At 44.7% G+C, this 25788-nt stretch overlaps 1 protein-coding gene across 3 annotated transcripts in view; it reads left to right on the forward strand.

Annotated features, from left to right (window-relative positions):
• The window catches only part of Npas2 (neuronal PAS domain protein 2), a 187083-nt gene that overhangs the window by 38035 nt on the left and 123260 nt on the right, over positions 1 to 25788 (forward strand). The window lies entirely within an intron of this gene.

The raw sequence follows: 25788 nt of genomic DNA on the forward strand, positions 1-25788 counted from the left end.
CTGTTTAGAGCTTGGGGCCTGTTCTCTGGCTGTAGCCCTTGATATATTCATCAAGTAAGAAGATTATAAATAGATTATTTTCTTGTACCATCACATGGGTACCTAACCCCAACACACTAGGGAAGGCATCAAACCGTCACATTTTGTCCATGTGTTCAGTGATCTACGCAGGTGCTAAGAGAAGAGCACGTGACGTGTGTATATGCAAACATGTATTCATGTGTAATGGTAAAACTGTTTACTATCAAAGATACATTAACAAAATTATTAAAAACAGACTGAGAGGGACCTGGAGAGATGGCTCAGCGGTTAAGAGTGCTGACTGATCTTCCAGAGGTCCCATGTTTGAGTCCCAGTACCTACATGGTAGCTCACAACCTTCTATAACTCCAGAAGGCACTGCATGTACATGGTAAGCAGACTTATATGCAGGAAAAACACTCATAGCTGTTCAATCAAAACAAATGAATCTTTGAAAAGTAAAACAGACTGGAGACTGGAGGGTGGCTCCATGGTAAAGAACACTTACTGTTTTTCCAGAAGACCTGAGTTCTGGTCCCAGCACCCACACCAGGTAACTTATGGCAGTATGAACCCCAGCTACAGGAGAGTCAATGTCCTCTTCTGGCTTCTGTGAGCACCCCATTCATATGCACAAAGATTCAAAGGCACACATGTAAACATGTAATTTTTCATTTAAATTTTTTCATTTTGCATTCCAACCCCAGTTCCTCCTCTCTCCCCTTCTTCTGCCCTGTAATCTGCCCCCTTTTCACCCCCATCCACTCTTCAGAGTGGTAAGGCCTCCCTTGAGGAGTCATCAAAGTCTGGCATACCAAGTGAAGGCAGGAACAAGTTTTCCTCATCCCCAGAACCAAGGCTGAGCAAGGTATCCCACCATAAGAAAATGGGCTCCAAAAAGCCAGTTTATAAATATTCCACGGGCTGAAGAAATAACTCGGCAGTTAAGAGCATCTGTTGCTCTTGCAGAGGACCTGAGTTCAATTCCCAGCACCCACATGATAGCTCACAGCCATCCCTAACTCCAGTTCAACACCCACTTCTGACTTCCATGGGCACCATGCATGCATGTGGCACACATACACATACATGTAGGCAGACCAAACACTCACAACCACAAAAAATAAACAAATAGCTCTAAGAAACTATATTTAAAAACTTCAAATAGCACCCTCTCTCTGATCAAACACTGTAAATTTTTTTAAAAAATATTTTTTTTAAAAAAAAGCAGATTATTGCTTAAAGTCACAACAGGCACTCTCTCCACAGCATTTCCATAACCCAGGGGGGCTGCAGAGAATCCTTCTCAGACCAGGAAGATGCTGTGGCTTGAGTACGTTAAGAATGTGTCCCCCCAGAGGTAGAGTGTGCTAGACCCCAGTGGGGCACTGTTGCTGTAGACCGTCTAGGGAGTTGCATGTAGGGGAAGGCGGCTGGGTCACGCGACATTGTTGGGGGTGGGGGAAGATTAATGATGATCTCAAGGAGCGACTCAGCTCTTACCAGAGTGGATCATTTTAAAGCAGAACTACCCCCACGTGCCTATGCACACAGCTGGCCCTCTTTCTGTTTTCCATCTATGCTGTCATCCAGCTGGGGTGGGGGCGCATGTACTAGAGGCTGAATGGATGGCGTCACCTAACCTTGGACATTCAGACTCCCAAACGCAGCTGAATAAACTTCTTTATAAACTATCCAGACTTGGGTATTTTGCTATAGTATCAGACTAATACACAGGACCAAAGCCCGAACTGCTACTGCATCAAATACATAATTCATAAACATGTAAGTGATTTGGTCATAAGCCTTGCTGCTCGGACTGAAAGACAGAGGCATTTGGCTTTCGTGCATCTGTTCGGTTAGTGCAAGTTTGTTTGTTTTGGCATTTGGGGTGATGTTTACTGAGTTCCTTTTTCTTCTGCATCAGAAACAGCTGATGTTAATCAGGTTGTTTTTAAATTCAGTTCTCACCGCGGAGCTACGTTGGGAGTGTCCGATGCCCTTTGGTTTCATTTTTAAATCAAGGACTGCCACTGACCATGGTACATTGACAAAAGCTGATGAGTAGCCAGGACTGGTTCTATCAACCGAGTAGCAGTCGTGTGGCCGGGGCTGAGCCGTGTGTAGCTTATGAGCCACCTACTCTGCACCTAACACATGCATAGGCTTTGGCCTTGCACTTGGTCAGATGGAATCAAAGCTCTATGTGGAAAGCTCAGGTGACGGTCGCTCTTAATGAGATCGTCTGTGCACAGGCTCACCGTGTGCACCTCTGACTTATGTCATACAGAAAACATCAGCTCTTAGGCCCCTACTTACTCTACCGGTTGACAGCATTGGTAACAGCTTGCTTGTGTGGTGCCCTCTGCAGTGAGCAGGGACCTGGCTTCACTTCTCTATCAGGGACCACAGGCCAGGCAGAGCAGTGTAATGATGGCAGACCATGGTTTCTCAGGTGATCTGATGCCTCTAAAAACCTCCATGGAAATGGCATGCCCTCCCCCCCAAAACAAGAGAGTGAGCAAAAGCCTATAGCGACATGTGACATAGCACCGTGAAAACATACCTTGAGCACGTGAGTGCACCATATGCAGAATGTCACGTTCATATCTGGCCATTCATGTTCCAGAAAGTGACCACACCTGCTAAGTGTGCCTTTCCCACAGTGCAATGGTTGGTGGACTCATGTGGCTACTCATGGGCCCGTTTCTCAATTACTGATTGTATTGAGAGAGAGAAAAAAGAGAGGGGGGAGGAGAGGAAAGAAGGGAGGGAGGGAGAGAGAGAGAGACCCTGACAGGTAGAGAAACTCCTGTCTGGTTGTACTACCCACACACATAGCCTGTATTTGACGCACTGTTTGCTTTTCTCAATACATGAAGCCCATCACTAACTTCTGTTGCGGAAATATATTTAATGGGTCAGAATGGTATGTGAATGACTTTAAATAGCGTTTCCATTTTTTGTCCTACTATCTAAGCACTGGGGTGGGAAATTATAGATGCTGACGAGTTGCATATTTAAATACTGCTAGACCAATTTCACACAATGGCGAAGAAATGCTTTGTGCCAATATTTTTATCTCTTTGTCATTTTGATCACTTTTATTTTAGTCTTTTCCATCTGTGAGCTCTAATGGATCCTGTTATATATGTGATGTGTACGGAACTCCCTGGGTTCCACCTCATGATGCTACTGCTGATGTATCACTGCTCTACAGTGTTCTCCATAATGTAAACATTCGGCTCAAAGCACATGTTACTTCTGAGCTGAACACAGTTCCACACACGGATGAACAAAAACATCTCCTACAGTGAGACTGCTTGGGTTAGCCTCATGCCGCTATAACAAATACCTGAGACGATCAACTTTGGGAGAGAAAAGGTTTCTTTTGACTCAGAGCTTTGGAGGTTTCAGCCAGCAACTGGAGATCCCCATTGCTTTGGGCCTTCTGATCATCTTCATTAGCGGGAAGCCACTCACCTCATGGCCAGGAAGCAAAAGAAAAAGAGACCGGGTTTCCAAACCCTTCCTTGATAGCATGTCCCCAGGGAATCCTTTGGGGTTCTCACTGAAACAGCCAAACCCATCAAAGAGGGTAGCTTCTACTAGGCCCTACCTTTCTGTAGCCTGAGATGGGAGGTGAAGTTTTGGGGAGCTACTTAGGATCAAACGGTGTGACACTCGTGGAGCTGTAAGGTTGCTATGCTGCAGTCTGGAGATAAGCTGGGAACTGCGACCAGCATATTAGTGGCTAAAGGCTCATCTTGAAGTCAGTTGGTTACGATCAAAGTTTCTCAACATGTAGGTTGTGACCCCACCTTTGGGGATCAAATGGCCTTTTCAAAGGGGTCACCTCAAGCCACCAGAAAACACAGATATTTACATGATTCATAACAGTAGCAAAAATTGCAGTTATGAAGTAGCAACAAAGTAATGTTATGGTTGGGGGTCACCGCAACATGAGAAATGTATTAAAGGGTCGCAGCGTCGGGAAGGCTGAGAACCACCGGTTTAGATTACTGTGAACTAGCATTGGATCTCTTTGGAAGTTAGAAATAGTTTAGAACATATATGGAGAACCTTTCTCTTCTCCTTGGCTTGTTGATTTGTGTGTTGCTTGTGTATGAGAAAGAGGACTCATCTGAATGTCATAGCAACATTTTGTGGTATTGTATCAGTCATGTGTTCAATTAGCTTCACTTCCAAGCCTTGGCAGTCTATTGAGAGAAAATATTAGGAGTATATCCAAATTGTTCAAAAATGTCCTGATGTGTTCCAAAATAGCGTCATATAATGAGATTCTATGCTTCCTAAGAGGCTGCAAATGAAGTCTTTGCAGCATTTATTTAATCGTGACAGTTCCAAGTTGAGTTACCATTTGATTAGCCAAGAAGTCTTTGGGATAAATAGCTCCATGAGGACCCTAATTTGGGGCACACATAACATGCCTACTTTCGAAACTATGGAGCCATTTCTGAGGCACAAGAAAAATGCCATTAAACAAATGATTGCCACCACTTCCCTATGACCATACATCTATACAACAACAAAAATGTGGCACAATAGTTGTGTAGCCTTGTTTTTCAATTTATTATTTATTTTGTGTGTATAGGTGGTTTTTTTTTGCATGTATCTCTATGCATCACATGGATGTGGTATCCATAGAGGCCTGAGGAGGGGATTAGATCCTCTGGGGGACTGGAGTTACAGATGGTTGCGAGCCACCGTGTGGGTCCTGAGAATTGAACCCAGGTCCTCTGGAAGAGCAGCCAGTTCTCTTAACTGCTGAGCCATCTCTCCATCCTCATCTCAAAGTTTATAAAGTGATTCATGTTCCCAGTGAGTGCAACGGTTTGAAGTCAAAGATTTAACAGTGAAAAGCTGAAGTATTAGACTGATTGATCTCAACACTCCTGGACATTCCTAAAAAGTTTCAGGAGGAGTGTATCTATGGTCCTAAGAAGGTTGAGGCAGGAAGATTGCAAGTTTGAGGCCAGCCTGGGCTATCTAGTGAGATCCTATCTCAAAAAGAACACGCAGAGGGAGAAGGGGAGGGAGATGAAAAGGAATAAAGAATCCTGTCTGGGAATAGTTGCCATGTTAGAAATTGAATGTGAGAATGGTTTTGAGTGTTTTGTTTATTACTTTTAAAGTAACAAGTGCATTTAAACAAAGTAACTGTTTCCTAAAACAGTCTAATCTGGTGAGAAGGATGACATTGCTTTAATTTTTATAAATCTCTTCAGTGTCTGGCTTCTCAGAGGCAAATATCACACATCAGTAACCCCTGGGAACTCCCCTGCACATTCATGAGAAAAGTGAGCTTCAGAAAGGAAAATAATGTCTTGGTGTTATCATGAAACTAAAGTGGGAAAAAGAGAGAGACTAGTTTTGACTTTGCAGACTGTGGATGCCATCATGAGTGACCACATCCTGGAAATCACAATCATAATAATTATTTGGGCAAGGATATTGAACCCTGAACCAATGAAAATTCTGCTCTTTGAGGCAAGATAAGAGGAGTCTGTGGGAGGATAGACTCTACCTGCTTAAGCTAATATCATCTTTTATCCTCCATCTTCTCTCTGTAATTGGGACACAGCCCCCTCTCTTGTCTGCTTAGGATGACACTAACTCCCTACTTAGCTTCTTCGTGTTCCTAGGCTGATGTTTCCCACTGTCTTAGTTAGGGTTTCTATTACTGTGAAGAGATACCACGACCACAGCAACTTTTACAAAGAAAACATTTAATTGTGGTGGTTCACTTCCAGTTCAGAGGCTTAGTCCATTATCATTATGGCAGGACATGACAGTGGGCAGGCAGAATATGGTGCTGGAGAAGTAGCTGAGATTCCTACTCACAGGCAAAAGGAAGAGGTCTGAGACACAGAGAGGCATCTTGAGCATATATGTGACCTCAAAACCTACCTCCATAGTGACACCCTTCCTCTAACAAGACCACACCTCTTAGTAGTGCCACTCTGTTTAGGAGCTGTTTTCTTTCAAACCACAACACCCACTCAATATTGTTCCTTGGACGGCTCATCTGATTCCTGTGGTCCCATGACCTGTTCTGCTCTATCCAACACCTGTGTTCAACTCAGAGAACCTGGAGATACCCATCCCTATTGACTAAGATGAGTTGGTAGCTCCTGAGCACCCAGGATCCACCTTTTGGCCTACCTCAGAGATGAATTTGGAAAGGGAACAATTTCAGGTGTCTGACGCTATTGTCTGAACCTTCAACCCATGTGCAAGGGATCAAGCTTCCGTTGGGTTTACAAACTGAAGTTTCTCTGCTCTGTATGGATAATGCTGACTTTGAAATAAAGTTGTTTCCATTTGGACCAAACTATTGGCTTTTAGGAAAGCCTCCAGCAATCCTAAGCACTTGCCTAGACCCCCATCCTCCTATCTTCTGCTACTTGCTTTTACACCCATTTGAACTCCAGCCTGAGACACACTTCTCAGGCTGCTTGCCGAGTGTGACCCTCCACGCCTGCTTGAGTGCTCATGTTTCACTTTATTTTCATGGATGGAGAATACATGGCGCCTTCTTGAGATGGTCCTTGGTGTTGACAGTGCTCTTTGTTAAGCCCTAGCTGGACCATGAGTGAAGATAAAAGATTGAAACCTGAGTGAGTGCTGACATAGAGGATTTAAGATAAAATGGAGCAGCCGAGAATTCTTGCTCATCTTCTACTTCTCCACAGACACTCCTGAAGGAATAAGACACCCTGAAATCCCTTGAGTGCTGTGAGATTTCCTCCCCACATCTGTAAGAAAACTGCGATGGAAGAAGAGCTTGGTTCATTCTTCTTTCTTCCTTCTACTTAAGGAAATTAATTCTTTGATAACATCATACCAGATGAGCATTATGGTCACTCTTCCCTACCCTCTTATTTTTCTCCATTTCTATCTAGCCCTCTTCTCCTTCCTTCTACCTGACTCCAGATTCATGACTATCAGTTTTGTTTTATGGCTCAGTTAGTTCAACTGTATGAGCACTGGCTTAGAGCAGCATGTGGGAGTCTGGCGAGGTTACCAGTGGGTTCATAACTAAAGGCAACGACTTCCCCTCTTTCTGAATCTATCAGTAGCAAACAATTTAACAGTAAGGGGTAGGGCCCCAGCTCCATCCTCCACCCATGTCTGGCTGTTGACAGGCCCATTCGTGTGTAGATCCACCCATTTTTCTTTCACTCTCCCTCCTACTTTTCCCAACAGGCTTTGCCCCAACAGCAGGCCCAGGTATGCGTGAAGGACATCTCTTTGTCCACCAGTTTCAGATGGCATGGAGCTGGCGTGTGGAGCACAGAAAAACAATGTAAACACAGAGGGTTTTCTTTCTAAAATACATGTCAGAACTGGAATGTGGGTTGACTGAATTACTCACTTGTCCAACCGATTTTGTCTGCCACAAAATGTTAGTAGCTATTCTCATGTCACAAGGAAAGGCAAGAGAATATCCAGTAGAGTGTAGCAACCTCATTTCTTCATCCAGTTTTCCAGAACTATCTACCATGTGTTACAATATGTCAGACACAGCCCTATCTATAAACAACAATCATCATCCAATCCCACTAATACTTTAGCCAATAACAAGTCATGCAAAATTTTGGACAAAATATATTTGTAGGACCTATAATGATGGCTGTTTTGGATGTTGGAGCTTTGATGATATTTATTTGCTGTTTCTTTTTTTTTTTCTTCAATTCAGGGATCTGCGTGTAATAGGAATAGACAATGTTTATTCTCTTTGGTGACATGAGACACAGCCCATTCTAAAGACAGGTCTTTGCAGCTTAATTTATTTGATAGCCAATATAATATTTGGTCACCTACCAACTAGGGAGAGTTTGAAATGGTTTCTCGAAATTCTCTGTTATACAGACCAAACACCTACTTTTTAGATGATCAGTATTTGTTATGGGGTTTGTTTTTTTATTGAAAACTGTTTCTTCTAATGTAATTGGGAATGATATTCCACTAGGTCTCTGATTCTCAGTTTCTATAATTCTAATAAATTGTTGTATTCCCTGATAGTTGTGAGATGAGATATGCCAGAAATTTCTGGCCATGATAGAATTGTCAGCTTTTCCTAGTGGTTCAGCACATTTTTGCTTTATGCATTTTAAGAGCACACATACACGCACAGACACTCATACAATAAGTAAGTAATCTATTCTTTAAAAGGCTTTAGCAGACACATGGCCTTGGGGACAGGGCAGATGTGAGGATGATGATGATGCAGCGACCAGCATCCCAGCAGACAGCAAGAGTGATCCCCATCAGGGTCCCATCCTGTGTGACTCTTGGAAGCAGGGCTTGCTGGGGCTTGAAAGGCATGGGCAGGGCTGCCTTCTGTTAGTTCTAGACCTAAGGAACGTCGTTTACTTTGGCATTTTTAACAAAGATTTAAAGTTTCTGGAATTTTCCAGTCACCTGGTCTCTCGTTCAGATTAAGCAGTGTGTACTTTATATTGCCTTAAACGCAGAACAATAGCCTGCCGCATAAAAGCTTTCTTGGGGCTGTTCTTCCCCTGAAGTAACAAAAACGAAGACGAATGAAGGGGGAAGAAACCACCCACACAGACTCAAGTATCACAGAAAGCAAATTTCAAACCACGTGATGCCAGCACAGAGACTCTGGGGACAGGTTGAAGCCATACACAGCACACCTCAGAAGTGAGGACTCTTACATTATTTTTAGTGTCAAAAATGCCATGAATCCTGTTCTCCCACCACACTGCACTGGATCAAACCATTTGCCTTTCTCCACATTCACCATGATAAACTTTTCTGTTTGGTTCTGTATGAGCAGACCTGCTACAAAGGCCACTCTCTTCAGGTCCTCAGGCCTACTTTGGGGCAACCCATGGCCTAACTGGCTCTGTTCCTGTCTCCCCCATAACTGGTACTGGGAATGGCATGTGGAAACTGTAAGTTGATTCTACAGTCTTCCTTTAGGATGAGGAGGGTAGTGCCCAGTCCCAAAGCAAACTCTGTGATTTGTGTGTATGTGGGGGAGGGGGACCAGAGGGCAGTGAGTTGAGAAACTCAGCAGTGGGCCTGACCTATGCCTTGTGGGTGGGCAGCTTGTCCTACCACCGTTGTGGGGTTTTGCTCTCCAAAATCTAAGAGCTCTTCAGAAGAACGTGAAGTCAAGTATCTGCCCCTTCCTTTTTTTTTTTATTGATTTTTATTGAACTCTACATTTTTCTCTGCTCCCCTCCCTGCCTCTCCCCTCCCCTTCAACCCTCTCCCAAGGTCCCCATGTTCCCAATTTACTCAGCAGATATTGTCTTTTTCTACTTCCCATGTAGATTAGAACCATGTATTTCTCTCTTAGGGTCCTCATTGTTGTCTAGGTTCTCTAGTATTGTGATTTGTGGGCTGGTTTTCTTTGCTTTTATGTTTGAAAACCACTTATGAGTGAGTGCATGTGATAATTGTCTTTCTGGGTCTGGGTTACCTCATTCAAAATGATGTTTTCTAGCTCCGTCCATTTGCCTGCAAAATTCAAGATGTCAGGTTTTTCTTTGTTGTTGTTTTGTTTTGTTTTCTGTGTAGTACTCCATTGTGTAAATGTACCACATTTTCCTTATCCATTCTTCAGTCAAGGGGCATTTAGGTTGTTTCCAGGTTCTGGCTATGACAAACAATGCTGCTATGAACATAGTTGAGCACATGTCCTTGTGGCACAATTGAGCATCCTTTGGATATATACCCAAAAGTGGTATTACTGGGTCTTGATGAAGGTTGCTTCCTAATTTTCTGAGAAATCGCCACACTGACATCCAAAGGGGCTGTACCAGCTTGCATTCCCACCAGCAGTGCAGGAGTGTTCCCTTTACCCTTCAACCTCTCCATCATAAGTTTCCATCAGTGATTTTGATCTTGACCATTCTTACAGATATAAGATGGAATCTCAGAGTTGTTGTGATTTGCATTTCTCTGATGACTAAGGATGTTAAGCATTTCCTTAAGTGTCTTTCAGCCATTTTAGATTCCTTTGTTGCGAGTTCTCTGTTTAGGTTTGTACTTCATTTTTTTTTTGGATTATTTGTTCTTTTGACAACCAATTTCTTGAGCTCTTTGTATATTTTGAAGAACAGACCTCTGCCTCATGTGGGGTGGGTGAAAATCTTTTTCCATTTTGTAGGCTGTCATTTTGTCTTGTTGACCATGTCTTTTGCTTTACAGAAGCTTTTCAGTTTCAGGAGGTCCCATTTATTAATTGTTTCTCTCAGAGTCTGTGCTGCTGGGGTTATATTTAGAAAGTGATTCCCTGTGCCAATGCATTCAAGTGTACTTCCCACTTTCTCTTCTATGAGGTTCAGTGTGGCTGGCTTTATGTTGAGGTCTTTGATCCATTTGGACTTGAGTTTTGTACATGGTGATAGATATGGGTCTATTTTCATGCTTCAACATGTTGATATCCAGTTATGCCAGCACCATTTGTTAAATATGCTTTCTTTTTTTCCATTTGATATTTTTTGCTTCTTTGTCAAAAATCAGGTGTTCGTAGGTGTGTGGAATAATATCCAGGTCTTTGATTCAGTTCCATTGGTCCTCCTGTCTCTTTTTATGCTAATACCAGGATGTTTTCAGTACTGTAACTCTGTAGTAGAGTTTGAAGTCAGGGATTGTGATGCCTCCAGAAGTTCTTTTATTGTACAGGATTGCTTTGGCTATCCTGGGCTTTTGCTTTTCCATATGAAATTGGATATTTTTCTTTCGAGTTCTATGAAGAATTTTGCTGGGATTTTGATGGGCATTGCATTGAATCTGTAGATTGCTTTTGGTAAGATTGCCATTTTTACTATGTTAATTCTACCTACCCAAGAGCATAGGAGATCTTTCTACTTTCTGGTGTCTCTTCAATTTCTTTCCTCAAAGATTTAAAGTTCTTGTCATACAAGTCTTCCACTTGTTTGGTTAGAGTTACTCTGAGCTATTTTATGCTATTTGTGGCTATTGTGAAGGGTGATGCTTCTCTGATTTCTTTCTCAGCCCACTTATCATCTGTGTAAAGGAAGGCTACTGATTTTTTTTTAGTTAATCTTGTATCCTGCTACATTACTGAAAGTGTTTATGAGTCGTAGAAGTTCCTTGGTAGAATTTTTGGGATCACCTATGTAAACTATCATATCATCAGCAAACAGTGAAAGTTTGACTTCTTTTCAGATTTGTATCCCCTTGATCTCCTTTTGTTGTCTTATTGCTCTAGCTAGGACCTCAAATACTATATTGAATAGATATGGAGAGAGTGGACAACCTTGTCTTGTTCCTGATGTCAGTGGGGATTGCTGAGTTTCTCTCCATTTAGTTTGATGTTGACTGTTGGCTTGCTGTATATTGCCTTTATTATGTTTAGGTATGTTCCTTGTATCCCTACTCTCTCCAAGACCTTTATCATGACAGGATGTTGTATTTTGTCAAATGCTTTTTTGGCATCTAATGAGATGATCATGTGCTTTTTATTTTTCAGCTTGTTTATATGGTGGATTACATTGACAGATTTTCATTTGTTGAACCATCCCTGCATCTCTGGGATGAAGCTGACTTGATCATGGTGGATGATGGTTCTGATGTGTTCTTGGATTCAATTTGTCAGTCTTTTATTTAGTATTTTTGCATTATTGTTAATGAGTGAGATTGATCTGTAATTCTCTTTCTTAGTAATGTCTTTCTGTGATTTGGGTATCAGGGTAATTGTAGCCTCATAAAAAGAGTTTCTGCCTCTTCTTTTTGGACTTGACCTTCTAGCCCTTTCACTTGTAGCTATATGTCACAATCTCCACACATCTTGAGGGATCCAGGAGCCTGAGTTTCTGCTGCTGCTCCAAGCTGACTGTGACTAAAATTCATGAGTTGGAGAGTTCATCTTTGAGGCCATAGATTGATGGTACTTGGAGGTGGAGCCTTTGAAAGGTCTAGGACTGGGTGAAGGCAGAGCCGCTGTGATGTCATCTGTGGCTTTATAAGAAAGACCTAAGTTAGCATGATGCTCTCTGTCTCACTGAGTAATGCCATCTACTGCATTAAGTTTCAAGAGGAAAGCCCTTACCAGATGTCAGGCAGGCACTGGCACAGTATTCTTGAGCTCTCTAGCCTCCAGGAGCATGAATCAAATACATCTGTATTCTTCATACATTACTGGGTCTTGGGTATTATATTATAGAAACAGGAAACAGACTAAATAGCTGCTCTCTACATCACTGCACTGCTCAGCCAGACTCAGGAAGCACAGCCTTAGTCATCGCCTTCCCATCTGTTGCCATCCACATCGTGGACCTGATGTGTGGCTGGTAGGGAGAAGAGCCTCACAAATCCCAGCTGCTTGTTAGGATGGTGCATGTAGTTCTAGGAACTCGAGACTGAAAACTATCTCTTTGCTCATCTCACCACTCTGGGTAACACAGCAAAAACATAGAACAGGATCCACTGTGCTGAGCCCCCCAGAAAGAGTAGAGTGCTCACCAACCTCTTACTGCAGATACATGGAGATGACATTCCTCCCCCCCCCCCGGTGTTCAGGACAGGAGTACTGTGAAGAACAGGGACTATAGCTGCCAGGAGAGATAGGTGACCCTCTCAGACCAGGCAAAGGACAGAAAAATGACAGAAAGTGGGCAAATGAACTGAAGAGGTTTGGTGTTGCATGAAAGCATCCACCTTCATGGATCCAGTTCATCTAGGTGACTCTTGCCTAGTGGTTCTCAACCCTCCTAATGCTGCAACCCTTTAATACAGTTCCTCACATTGTGGTGACCCCAGGATTAGAAAACTGTTTTCATTGCTACTTCATAATGGTAATTTTGCTACTGTTCTGAATTATAATGTAAGTATCTGATATGAAAGATGATCTTAGGTGACCCCTGTGGAAAGGCCAGTGGATCCCCAAAGGGGTCACAACCCACAGATTGAGAACACTGCTCTAGCCCATCAAGAGGTAAAAACTGTCCCATCTACCCTGCTGAGGCAGACGAAATGGTGTGAGATCCAAATGGGAATGGATCTATCCAAAATGGTTAAAAGAAGGAAAATTCAGCAACAGTGTTTTTAGAGGATTTGTATTCCTATCCCATGGAGCCACACAAGACCATCCTCTTCTCTTCTCTTCTCTTCTCTTCTCTTCTCTTCTCTTCTCTTCTCTTCTCTTCTCTTCTCTTCTCTTCTCCTCTCCTCTCCTCTCCTCTCCTCTCCTCTCCTCCCTCTCCTCTCCTTTTCTCTCTTTTCCTCTCTTCCCTTCTCCTCCCCTCTCTTCCCCTCTCTTCCCCAGTGATCTCAGTAGCTGTGAGACGTTCAGGGAGAGCTTCCTTGTTTGAGAGCATCCTGTAAGTATTCCCACACATTTTACACAGCCTACATCCACGATTCTTTTGCCCCTTCTGATTATCATCACAAGCTTCCATAGGTAGATCATCATCAACCTGTAAATCATTGTTTTCATCCCATGAACTATCTTGAAAGCATACCAGAGACCCTACTTGTTCCAGACCAAGGACCAGGTGAAACAAAAGCCAAACAGTCAGCATGGCTGGACAGCTAACAGTCTTTGCAATGTTGGTTAAGAACACTCACATAGACACACACACAGAGACACACACAACACATACACACCCAATAAGATAGAGAGAAAACTGAGAGAAGAAAAGACAGGGTGCTGTATTTGTTCTTCTGAACAAGTATTTGGCTTTGGTGTCAACTGACATGGGAGATGGTCTTGAAGGGCACACAGGGCTCAGCAAGAATGTCTACTTCTGGTTCACTGCCTGGTCATTCAAGGTAACTTTCTTGTTTGTTGGCAAGTTCACTGAGGCCAGTTTGGTGGATTCTCACTGATAATGAACTCCAAGGATGTGAAGCCTGCTTGTTTGGAGTTCATCCAAGCTTGGACTATACCCTGGGTTTAAATGTTCACTGTTGATCTTTTAATACCACAAATTACTTGACAAAATGCTTTCAAAATGTTTTCTTGACTATGCAGTAAAAAAAAAAAAAAAAAAAACATCTCTGGGGCATCTATTGGAGACAGGGATAATTTATTTTTGACACAGCTTCATGGTACGTTACTGTATGTGTTTGGCATTTGTAAAATGATGTTGTGAGACATGCAGAAGGGGAAAGTCACAATTGTAAGGCTCACTGACATAGCCATTACCTCAGGGGGCTACTTTCTGGGTGACATGAGCAGTTAAAATCAACTTCTTTAGCACAAAAAGAAAGAAAGGAAAGGAAAATCTTACTGTAACATGATCATTACCAACTATTCATGGCATGTGTTAGAACTTTTGTATTGTTCCTTCTTACATATTTTCTGTCTTCTTTGAACAATATGTGTCATTCCCCCCATACCTGATAACCAATGTTTTTTATATTTGACACACCCCTTTTTAAAAAAAAATCTCACAAATAAGAACAATCATTCAATGTTTATATTTGTGAATCTGGTTTCCTTCACTCAATGTAACATCTTCTTGGTCTTTCCATCTTGTGGCAAATTGTGGGCTCTCCTTTATAGCCAAGTAATATTCCCCTGTGTATATGTACACCTTCCCTTACCCATTAATGTAGACACCAGTACTATCTGCACATCTCAGCTATTGGGAACAACACTGCAGTCCACAGTAGGGGTTTTGTGAGTCTGTGCTTTCAGTTCCTTTGGGTGGTCGGTGTCCAGAAGAGGAATTTCTGGGTGTGGAGTATTATAATAGTTACCTGGTAAAACGGAAATGTTTACGATGTTATGCGTCACATCATTTCCCTCTAAATCTAGAGTCACAATCTCTCTTTAGGAAAAAAGAAATCACAAACCTTTTAACATTGTAGTAGGTAAAGGGTAATAAGGCTCCTTAAATATAAGAAGGAATAGGTGCACCTGGCTGGGTGCTGGACAGAGTGGCATTTCTACATGCTGTGGTTTGAGTATGAATGGCCCCCATAGACTTGTAGATTTGAATGCTTGGTCACCAGAGAGTGGCCTGCTTTGAAAGGATTAGAAGATTCAGCCTCGTTGGAGGAAGTATGTCACTGGTGTTGGTCTTTGAGGTTTTAAAATGCCCCCTCCAAGTCCAGAGTCTCTCTCTTCCTGCTGTGGAGATCTGAACATATAACTCTCAGTTCCTTCTCTAGCACCGTGTCTGCCTGCAACCTGCCATGCTCCCCACCATGATGATAATGGACTAAACCTCTGAACTATAAACAAGCCCTAATTAAATGCTTTCCTTTATAAGAGTTGCCAGGGTCATCTACCCTGGTGCATGAGCTGGTTTGTTGGGGCCCATTCCCTTTGTTGGGATGCCATGCTTATGCAGAGGGGAGAGGCTTGGTCCTACCCCAACTTAATATGCCAGACTTTGTTGACTCCCCATGGGAACTCTTACCCATTGGGAGTAGATAGGGGCTGGCTTGTGGGGGGAGGTGAGAGGGGACGCGTGGAAGGGTGGTAGGGAAAGCTGTGGTTGGAATGTAAAATAAAATTTAATTAATGAATTAATTTTTTAAAAAAGAGTCACCATGGTTATGGTGTCTTGTCAAAGCATCAGAACACTGACTAAGACACCACGCTTCGCTTCGACTCTGTAAGTTGAGGCCACTATGGGAAGGTGCCTAGAAGCAGAACCATACTGGTCAGACTGCCTTGGAATCAGCCTCCCCAACCCTCACTTTTCTCTCATGACTCCTGCCACTCTGGAGCCTCCTGTGCCCTCCCTCACCTGGGACCCCATGGGCTCTCTCAGACCCAGGGAGACGTGGCTGCTCTGAACACCCAGCAGCACGACATTCTCCATGCCTTCATGGAACTTCACCACAGGCTGTCTGTCACTTTTTTTTCCATTTAGAAAACACCTGTAAAGCATTCACAGGGTCTAGAAAACCACTTCAGCAGAGGCTCCTGGGCTGGAGCTAAAGGCTGGTCATAGCTGGCAGCCTGCACAACAGACTCCTAGGCCCATCACTGCAGTGACACCGGGTGCCTCCAAAGAGCATGTGTCAGAGGGTCCTTGACACTTGAAAAGGGAGTGAAGATGCTAGGCTTGAAAAGGAGGCCTTGGGCAAGGGGTCAAGGTCATTCTGCTCCAGTATCTGTGACTGCAACCCCAGCATGACTTGAGTGAGAAAAACATTTTTGATGGAAACAAATAAGAATTGGTGATAATACGGAGAAATTATAACACTCAGACATTGCTAGTGGAGATGTAAACTATGCAACCAATGTGGAAAACAGTAGTTCCTTAAACCATCGAATTGCCGTGTGGCCCAGCAATCCTTCTCCTTCATTTGCCCCCAAGAGAAATGCAAACCTAGGTCCACATAGATCCATACGTACCCACGTCTCTAGAAGCTCTGTGCATAGGAACAGAGAGGGATAGATAAACACAATGGGATCTACCGTGGGATAGGGTAGCCACTCTTTAGAAGGGGGAAGCATTCTGGCACAAGTTCCAACGTGAATGAGCCCTTGTACTACAATGCTAAATGTGAAGCTCGTGACAACGGGTCCCATATCGTGTGGTTCCTTTTATAGGATGTAGCTAGCCAATCAAGAGCAGACAGGTGGTTGGAGAAGATGGGAACGCGAGGCACTTGTTAATGGATATAGGGCTTTCTCTGCCATGATGAAAGTTTTGAACTGAGATCCAGCGGCCTTTGCGTTACATTGTGAATGCTGTGAATGGCACTAACTTGGGTATTTTAAGATGCCGAATGCTCACGTGGGATCACCCCAGTTAAAACTTTATGATCTGAGTTGCTGTTCTACGTGGTGCTAGAAACAAGAGTCAGAAGCCATGGATGCCCTACAAAGAGAGGGCAGTGGTATTTGGTCTCAACAAGAAGTGTCTACTAAGTATAATTAGCAGAATAGGCAGGGAGTCACTGGAAAAAGTAGCCAAGCAGTCCCTCTGTGCAGTGAGGGACCAGGAAACACCACTGGATACTGAGAGGCAATACATGCTAGGGAGTATCAGCTGTCACACTGCTTACAGCCTGGAATCTCCTGGGCAACATTGAAAAGGAAAAAAAAAAGCACAAAAACTAGATCCCTACCCAGGGACGCTCATGTCACTGGTCTACGGCATGGCCTGGTCATCTAATTTTAGGTATTCCCTTCCCACAACAGGCACAAATGTTTGATTCACCTGGATAGTCTGGGAGTTGGTTTTAAAAGATCCCAGCAGGTAACTTGTGTGAGGTGAAGGCCTTTCTATGCAAAATGCTTTGAGTTGCATGTTCTCATGTTACCGTGAGGGTGGGTGTGTTGCTCATGCATGTGTGTATATGGATGCTAGAATGTGTTGGGATACTTGAGCATGTTTCTGCTCAGTGTGTGTGTGTGTGTGTGTGTAGGCTAGACATTGACCCAAGTGTCTTCCTAACTCTCAACTGTATCCACTAATTTAAGAGGCACTAATTTAAGAAGTCTATCTGTGTACCTCAGGGATTCCCTGTCACGGCCTCTGAAGTGTTAGGATAACCTGCCACACCCACCAGGTTTTACCAATGTGCTGGAGATCTGAAATCCGCTCCTCCTATGTCATGGCATGTGCTTTGTTTGTCCTCTGAGTCATCTCCCCAGCCCTTCATTTTACCTTCTCAAAACCACAAGTAGCCACTAGGGCTGGTGACAAATGTCACCATTTGACAGCTGAGAAAGGCCAGGCACAGGGAATTCCCTTACTGCAATGCCTCAGCACCGCCCATCTCCTGGGATGGCCAGTCCCGTGCTCTCGCCACCAGGCCTGGAAACCCATTTCATTCATCCTTACTTTTTCTTTCCCCCTTTCACCTCCATGTCCTTCCCAGAACCAGGCTGGGTAAATAATTGATTTATTGAGGAAGAAGAACCAAAAAGTGGAGGAACCACGGGGCTCCTTCTGCTGTGTCCACTCCCAGGAGCCCAGCACACCTGTGCTTTCCCTAGCTCAGTTTCTTGTTTCTGACGTCTCTGGTCCCAGCCCTACCTGGTGTTCTGTGATGCAGGGCCTCACTAAAGGTACCGGTTAGGTGAGAATGAAGTCGAGCACAGGGAACTGGGTAGTTTCCTTAAGGTGAGAAACTGGCAGTGGGAGAGCCATTTTGAAGAGGCATCAGAGCCTTAGCTAGGACAGGAAGGGTCTGCTCTCCTCATGATGGCTGCAGAGCTTAAGGAAGGATGCATAGCAATGGAGACGTTGTCATGATACTCTTATCTGACACCGTGAGACTTGTGCCTGTCCTTCCCCTTTTAAAACTCTGCCTGATTTGGATTCTTCACTGACAAATGGGGAGCTCTACTTTGTAGACCCCTGGAACCCAGAACGGGAGGAGATGGGACTTGCACACTGTGGCAGGAAGGGAGCACAGTGCCCTAATGCCACCTCGGGTCCTTTCCCTGAGTAATCTTTAGAGGCTAATAGTTACCTTACAGAGCCAGACGCCGGCATCGGGTTCCCATGGGCTCTATAGTAAATCCCAAGCAGACAGAGGTGGGGTGCTTGGAAGCCTCGGCAGCCTGTTTGAGGGCTGTTCCTCACAGTAGTGCCAGGTCGGAACGTGAAAAGAATATTCTGGAGACCCCTGCGGGGGGCACCATACTTCTGGGTGTGAACACCCAGCACTTAGTTCTTTGGCCCAAAGATGTGGGCTGGTATGAGTGTTTGTGGGCTAAGTTGCCCTTTGAAAGTCTGTTTGTAGTGCCTAGTAAAAAAATGTGAGTTTGAGGCTCACTAATAGAACCAGATAGCAAGACAGTGATCTTAGAATTCTTGTAGCCTTGCTCTCTCTATATTTTTAAGATGGGGGAGGAAAATTATCTGTTTGCATGTGCTTATGTGCACATAAGTTGGATTTACTGGGGCTGGAGTTAACCAAACCTGGGTCTTCTGCAAGAGCAGCCATGCTCTTTAACCACTGATCTCCCTCTCCAGCCTTGATTCCTTGCTTCTTTGGTTCAAGGTCCACAATCTCCAGCACTCTAAACAAGCAGAGGGATGGATGAGGACTCTTGTGTCTTCAAGCCTCATTAATATTCAATCCCATACAGAGCTGAAGGCTCTCCCCAGGCTGAACTGCAGACATGGGGTAAAGACAACCTCTAGCCTTAATGTTTAATGACATGGGGCCCCTCACAGGATGCCACTCATCTTCTCATTGGCTGTTCCTTAAAAAATTAATAATAAAAACACACAGAGATGCACACACAGAGACAAATATACACATGCATGCACACACACAGGAAGACACACATACACACACGTGCACACAGAGACGCACACACATGAACACATATACACACACACACACACCTTGGGTCTGAGAGATGGTTCAGCTGGTAAAGGCTCTGGCCACCAATCCTGACCACCTTAACTCAATCCCCAGAACTCATATGAGGAAAAAAAGAAGACAAATTCGCAAAGATTCAGCAGCTTTTTCTTTGAAATAGCACACATTCTGAGAAAGTGAAAAAGGTTCGTGCTCTGTGCCTCCATTATCCATTAGTGACACCCGACATGGCTGCAGCACAATCACAGCCAGAAAGGTGTCACAGGCACAGGTGTGTGAGGTCCAGCGTCATTTCACAACAGTATAGATGTGTGCAACCATGTTTACACATTCCCTTATTTTAATTAAAAGAGAGAGAGAGAGACATCTTGGCAAATTTTATAAAGACCGACTTCCTAGTGGCAGGAAAGAACTGTAACATATCAAAAAGCAGGTCACTCAGCGTGGAGCGGCACAATCATCCTCAGTGTTGCCTGATATTTTCTCTCATGGGTATACATGTGTACACACTCTGAGGCACACACACACACAGAGGCACAGGCACATACACACACACACAAAGAGGCAGAGGTGAACACACATAGGCACTCACATACACAGGCACTCAAAAAGGCATAGTTGCACACACACATAGGCACACACCCAGGCACACACACATAGATGCATAGATGCACACACACACAGAGGCAGAGGTGCAACACACAGAGGCATAAGTGCACAGACATAGGCATACACAGGCCCACACAAATGCATAGGTGCATATACACATAGACCCACACATGGGCACACACACATGGAGGCATAGTTACACACACACGCACACACACACACACACAAACAGAGGCACGATGTACTTTCTCTGGGTAAAAGCCTGAAGTATTTCATGTTGCTCTGAGGCCTGTTCCTCTGTGCTCGGAAGGGACAGGAACCAGCTCCTTTTACCCATATTTCTTTTCAGAGGTGAAATTGGATAGTCTTGAGAATAGAAGTTGCCTTTCTGTGTAAGAAAAAGAAACTGACTAAGTCATCAGGAAACTCCTTCAGATCCCATGTCCTGTACTTAGAAATGTAGCCTCCATCCCAAGGAACACCAGAGTCTCTGCCTAAATCCAAATGAGTAAAGAAAGAATTTTCTTTGAAAAATCATAGTAGCAGGGGATTGCTGAGTGCAGCTAGTGGACCCCTTTTGTGGCCACTGGTCTGTTTATATTAAACAAGTCACGTTAGTACGTTAAGACAAAAGTTTGTGTAGCTCACAATTTTGGAGACTGAGCTTGGCCCCAGCTCAGGGTCTTATGGTGGTCCCAATGGCACTCACACACCCTTAAGAGATCACATAACGAGACAGGACACAAAGGAGGGACTGGAGAACCAGGGTCTCACAAGAACAACTAAGTCATGGTCACAAAACACTTACTCCTTCATTCCAAGGGTAGCGCCCCACCCCCCAGTGACTCAGCCACCTCTCCCTAGGTTCTGCCTCTTAAGAAACAGCACACTGAGGGTCCAGCTCCCAACGCAGGAGCTTTTGGTAGAAAGCCATAGCAAAAATATTAGCTTGCTTTGAAATTGGCTCCCATCTTGAAAACAAAAGGCCTGATCCAGATGTTGACATTGGTATCTGGATTTATACCAGGCCATTGGCAAACTTGGTTGTAGATGTTCCAAGCAGGGCTTGTGGGTCAAAATGGACTTGCAGCCTGGTCCCTTCTAGTGCCTGTCAGCAGGTGGGAACCACGTGACTGGCAAAGGCATGTCAGAGCCACTGCTGGTAGCAGAAGCATAGGAAGCCAGGCACTCCAGGACATTAAGGTTTGTTAAGAGGGTTAGTATCAATGACTCTTGAGTTGCCACCATGGCCACTGATGGAGAATGGTGTATGGTAACCAGGGCTTCTGCTTTCAAAGGTTCCTAATGTCATTCCTCATTCTTCCTATGTAGCCACTTGTGCAAGTGATTCTTGCCTCGGCATGACGTAAACGACCACCTTCAAATAATCACAATATCTCATTTCTACTGTGTTTTATTTATTTTATTAGCATATATGCACTGTCTAGAGTAACAGGCCTCATGACAACATTGTTAATGCATGCCTTGTCACGTCCTTTCATCATATGCACCCACATTCTCCTCTCCTCTGCTCCTACTGCTCTTCCTCCTCTTCACAAAAAGTCTCTTCTCCTTCGTGTCTTTTGTCTTTAATCCAGACTCCGTGTATGAGAACGAATGTAACATTCTGGACCTGGCTTTTTTCACTTAACCCAGTGATCTCCAGTTGCATCTGTTTTCCTGTAATGGCATACTTTGTCCTTCTTTAAGGCTGAATGAAACTTAACTGTATGTGCACTATTGTTTTTTGATGGACCTCAGGGCTGCTCCCATACCTTGGCCATGGTGAACAGTACCTCAGTCAGCATGAACATGTGGGAATCTCTATGGTACCCTGCTCGATCACAAGACTAGTTTTAGTCTTTTGAGAAATTTCTGTTTCCACTGATATGTATAGTGGCTTATCAACAACAACAGCATATACAGCATTTGATAGTTTGCAGAAGTTCCTGCCTATTACACCAAAGAAAACACGGTCCACATAAGGCCAACAGTTCCTCCAAGGTTCCTCAGGGATGCCACAAACATCCTCGTCTTCCAGGGCTGAGCATACTTTGCCATTGACTTGGACCCCTTTCACCCCTGGAGGGAGGCACATGGGCCTAAAGCTCTTGTGGGAGGCAGGAACAGCACCCCTTCTGTGGGAGTGCCTTAGATTCCCCTCTTCTCATCCTCCTTAGAAGTCCTCAAGGGCAGGAGCTTGAGAGATCTTGACCTTGACTCTTTATAGTCTGGGTTTCCTTAACCATAGCTACAGATCCATGGGGGCACTTTGCAAACAGCTTGCTGCATGAAAAACCACTCTGTTTTTATTCTTGTTTATTTATATTCTTATGATTGCCTTCCTGTGTCTAACTCCTTTCTCCTTGTTGGAATGCAAGCCACATTCTTACCTTCTTCTCTTGACCATGCTGTACACAATGTTGTAAAGGCATGTAGAAACCCATCAGGAAGTAGTGTCTTTAGAAGATAAGGTCATTTGTTTCTCTGTAATCAAGAGCAGAGGCAGCCCATGGAGGAACGTCCAAGCTGTACCACCAAGCATTGCAGGTGATGCGCCATCTTCTTGCCTGCTGAACTCTTGGTCTTGCCAGAAGACAGCTCTTACTGTCGCCTGGCTCTGCACCTACAGATACAGACTTTCTTTAGGACTCACTTGTGACCGAGGATAGTAAAGGTGGCAGTGCTGTTATTGGTAACTAGTCCTTCGTCACCCTCCAAATGCTTGCAAACTTGGACACCCAGACGGCACTCCTTCACAGGGAACCAGAGTAGGCTCATTCTAAGTTGGTCGGTGTTCCTCAGTGAGGTAGAGTACGTAATTTAAATATTGTGTGAAGGAAGACTCACAAGTGAGAAACTTAGTGGAGGGGTAGGTGGAGAAGAGAGAAAACAACACTGATGACCATAAGATGGAAGCATCCATCAACTCTGACAAATGTTGAAGATGGTCTTCATCCTGCAGTGTTTTTAGAAGGGCTTAGGAAAGATGTAATATCTTACTCCTCCTCCACTGAAGAACGTAATACATGCACACACATATACAGGTGCGCGGGGGAAGAGAACTTGACTGCTTAATTAAAAAAAAAATAACGTTAACATTTCTTGCCCAGTGACACACTGGACTGCTCCTGTAACTTAAGTAACTCGAGGGATGGAGCACTCTTTGAGAGAACGCTGCTGTGTTAAATGCCTGGGGTTGCAAATAGAAATGATGCGTCTCCACGTTTAACAACGGTTCGCGGTTGACTTTTTATAATTTAGCTAAGCGCACAAGAAAGAGTCTTTACTTAAAATTAAAACAATAATCACAATTCAGACATCTCTCATTTTATCTAGGATTCCCAAGTTTGGAGAGGAAAAAAAAATCAAAAACAAAAACAAAAAAAGAGAATGCATTTAGCCCCGGTTGCCTGGAAACCAGGTGTGTGCTACTTTGTTTGGCAGCCTAATTGGCAGTGAGGAATTCTGCATGGCAGAAGGCTCATTAGTGAGGGTGGGTGGGACTCGGAGCTCCCCTCGCTGGTGGCTGTGAGCCACTCACACATTCAAAGTGTGATTCAGCTCATAGAGATGTTTACTGCCAGCTCTTCAGGAAACTCCTTGCATGCCAGCCGACTTCCCTGGTCTAGCAACCATGCAGATAGCAAGGTCCATTTAAAAGGACGCACTTTGCTGGTTTCCTGGTGGCAGGTGACAACCGTCTTGGTGGTTTAGAAGTAAAGCTAATAGCGGCTGGTAAGACATTGGTTTTCAGTTGTAAAAACATACGGACACCCTTGGGAACTGTTGTGACAAAAATGGTCACCTGCCCATCCCTGGTGTTTTACGTTCTAGGTGCTTCCAAGTTATTGTGTTCTTGAGTTTCACAGCCCCTGGGCAGGCTGGAGACAAGCAGAGAGAGTAGCGTGGCTCAGGTCACTCAGATGGCTGGATGACGGACGCAGTATTTGAATAAGGGATCTTCCTAGACCCGTGCCTCCTGGAGGGTGAATTGAGTCTCTCTCATTAGTGTTGGGGTCCATTTATCATCTGCTAAATAAATTCATAAGTACAGGTAGATAGAGGGGAGGATGGAAGGACAGAGAGAAGGAAAGACAGACAGATGGCTACTGTAACCTTTAGTTCCTAGAAAGAGAAAACTTTTTTCATTAGGTCATTTCCTAAAAGAGGTTGAGAGAATATTTCCAAAGTCCTGGGCATTTCTTGTTAGATGTTCCTCAAGGACCAGCTGACAAGGCTTCCTCATCGGTCCATCCTTCTCTTGTGGAAGGGCATTCAGGGAAAGCCTCTGAGAAGCTTGTCTGCTGCCGCTTTGCTCTGAGCACTCTGGGGCCCCAGACTCACTCTCGTTTGCCCCATTTGCTGAGACTGACACTCCAGTGTTCTCTAGAGAAGCTCTGGGCTCTAACCAGCCTGCAGGTGTGTGCTAGACCCTTCTGGAACCACCTGCCTCCTCATGCCTGTTCCCACACCTCACCTGCCTCTGGTCGATTTCTGTTCAACTTCTAGACAGAAATGACCGGGAAAATCCTTTCCGTACGCTTTCTTGCAGTGCTGCGACTCCAACCCAGGGCCTTGTCGGTAGGCAAATGTCCTACCACTGATCTGGATTCTCAGCTAGACCTTTCTGTCTGTACAGCTGCAGCCTCGTTACGCCGTGGGAACAGCAGAGGACAGCAAACCTCTAGCGGGGTCTCTGTTCCCACCAGGCCCAGCAACCCTTAACCAAGCCATTTCTCTCTCCCAGGCAGCAGCATCTATTCCAATGGCCTCTGGGTTGGTCGTGGGAGAGAGAGAGAGAAATGGTGGTGGGGAGGGGCGGGACAGCAGAGGGACCTGCAGACCTGGGAGGTCGTGTTGCCTTCTCGGTTGCCCATGTAAAGTGTCACAGCAGAGCCCTGAGCCTGTGAAGTTGAGCCAGCTGCATCACAATAAAGACTTAGGCCAGTTTGTCTTTAGTGACAAATCTCCAGAGCCTCCAGGAGCTTCTGGGAGCATGGATCTAGGCTGTTTTTCTGTAGTTTAGGTTCACCACTTTTTTGTTGGTTTGTTTTTTAAAAACCAGTTTTTATTCTTTTAGTTATGTGCTTATGTTTGTCTAAGGGTGGAAGGGGTCTCGTGGGGGTGCAGGTACCCACGGAGTCCAGAAGATTAAGGAGGCAGATCTCCTTAAGAGCTGCTGTTTCCCCGGTGCTTTTCTGTGGGTCCCCTGGCTGCCACCTAGAGGCCACCGTGAACTGCTCAGGCTGGGCCTGGGACCGGCCTTGCCTTCCTCACTGTTTATCATCCAGGAAGTGCAGGGCTGTTATGCTGACCCACTTTTGCTGTTTGCCCACAGCAGGCTAAGCCTGTCTGGCCTTGCTCGGTTGCCTTCTGAAGGAGTGCAGATGGCCATCTGAGTCTGCTTGTTCTGTCTAAAGAACGCCCACCTGGCACCCCAAGGTGGCTGGAGCATAGGATCCAATCACAGGGGTTGGGGGGGTTGCCCCACATTCAGCCTGTCTCCTGTCCCCAGTAGTCCAGGGTTAGGATACACTCTCACTGGGAACCAAAACTGGGCTGTTCTGCCACAGCTTTAAAAACAGATCCCCACGTGCAAGCTATGTCTGTGCACAGGCCACGCTGAACACCTGCCCTGAGCCCTAAGAACCTCCGCTGCTTGTAGAGCCACCTGGAAGGCGGAGACGCTCCTTCCTTGAGGGGTTTGCCATCCAGGAAAAGGGGTTCTGAGTGGTCTAAAGCCAGGGAAAGGGGGTGGCAAATAGAAAAGAATGGTACCAGGTGCCAGAGACAGAGGAGGGTACCATGGCAGAGCAAAGGATGATGGGAGTGCGGGATCATCGATTGTCAGCTTGTCACCAGGGCTTTGGATGCTACAAT

The sequence above is a fragment of the Chionomys nivalis genome, chromosome 19 (genome assembly GCF_950005125.1).
Source record: "Chionomys nivalis chromosome 19, mChiNiv1.1, whole genome shotgun sequence".
NCBI lineage: Eukaryota > Metazoa > Chordata > Mammalia > Rodentia > Cricetidae > Chionomys > Chionomys nivalis.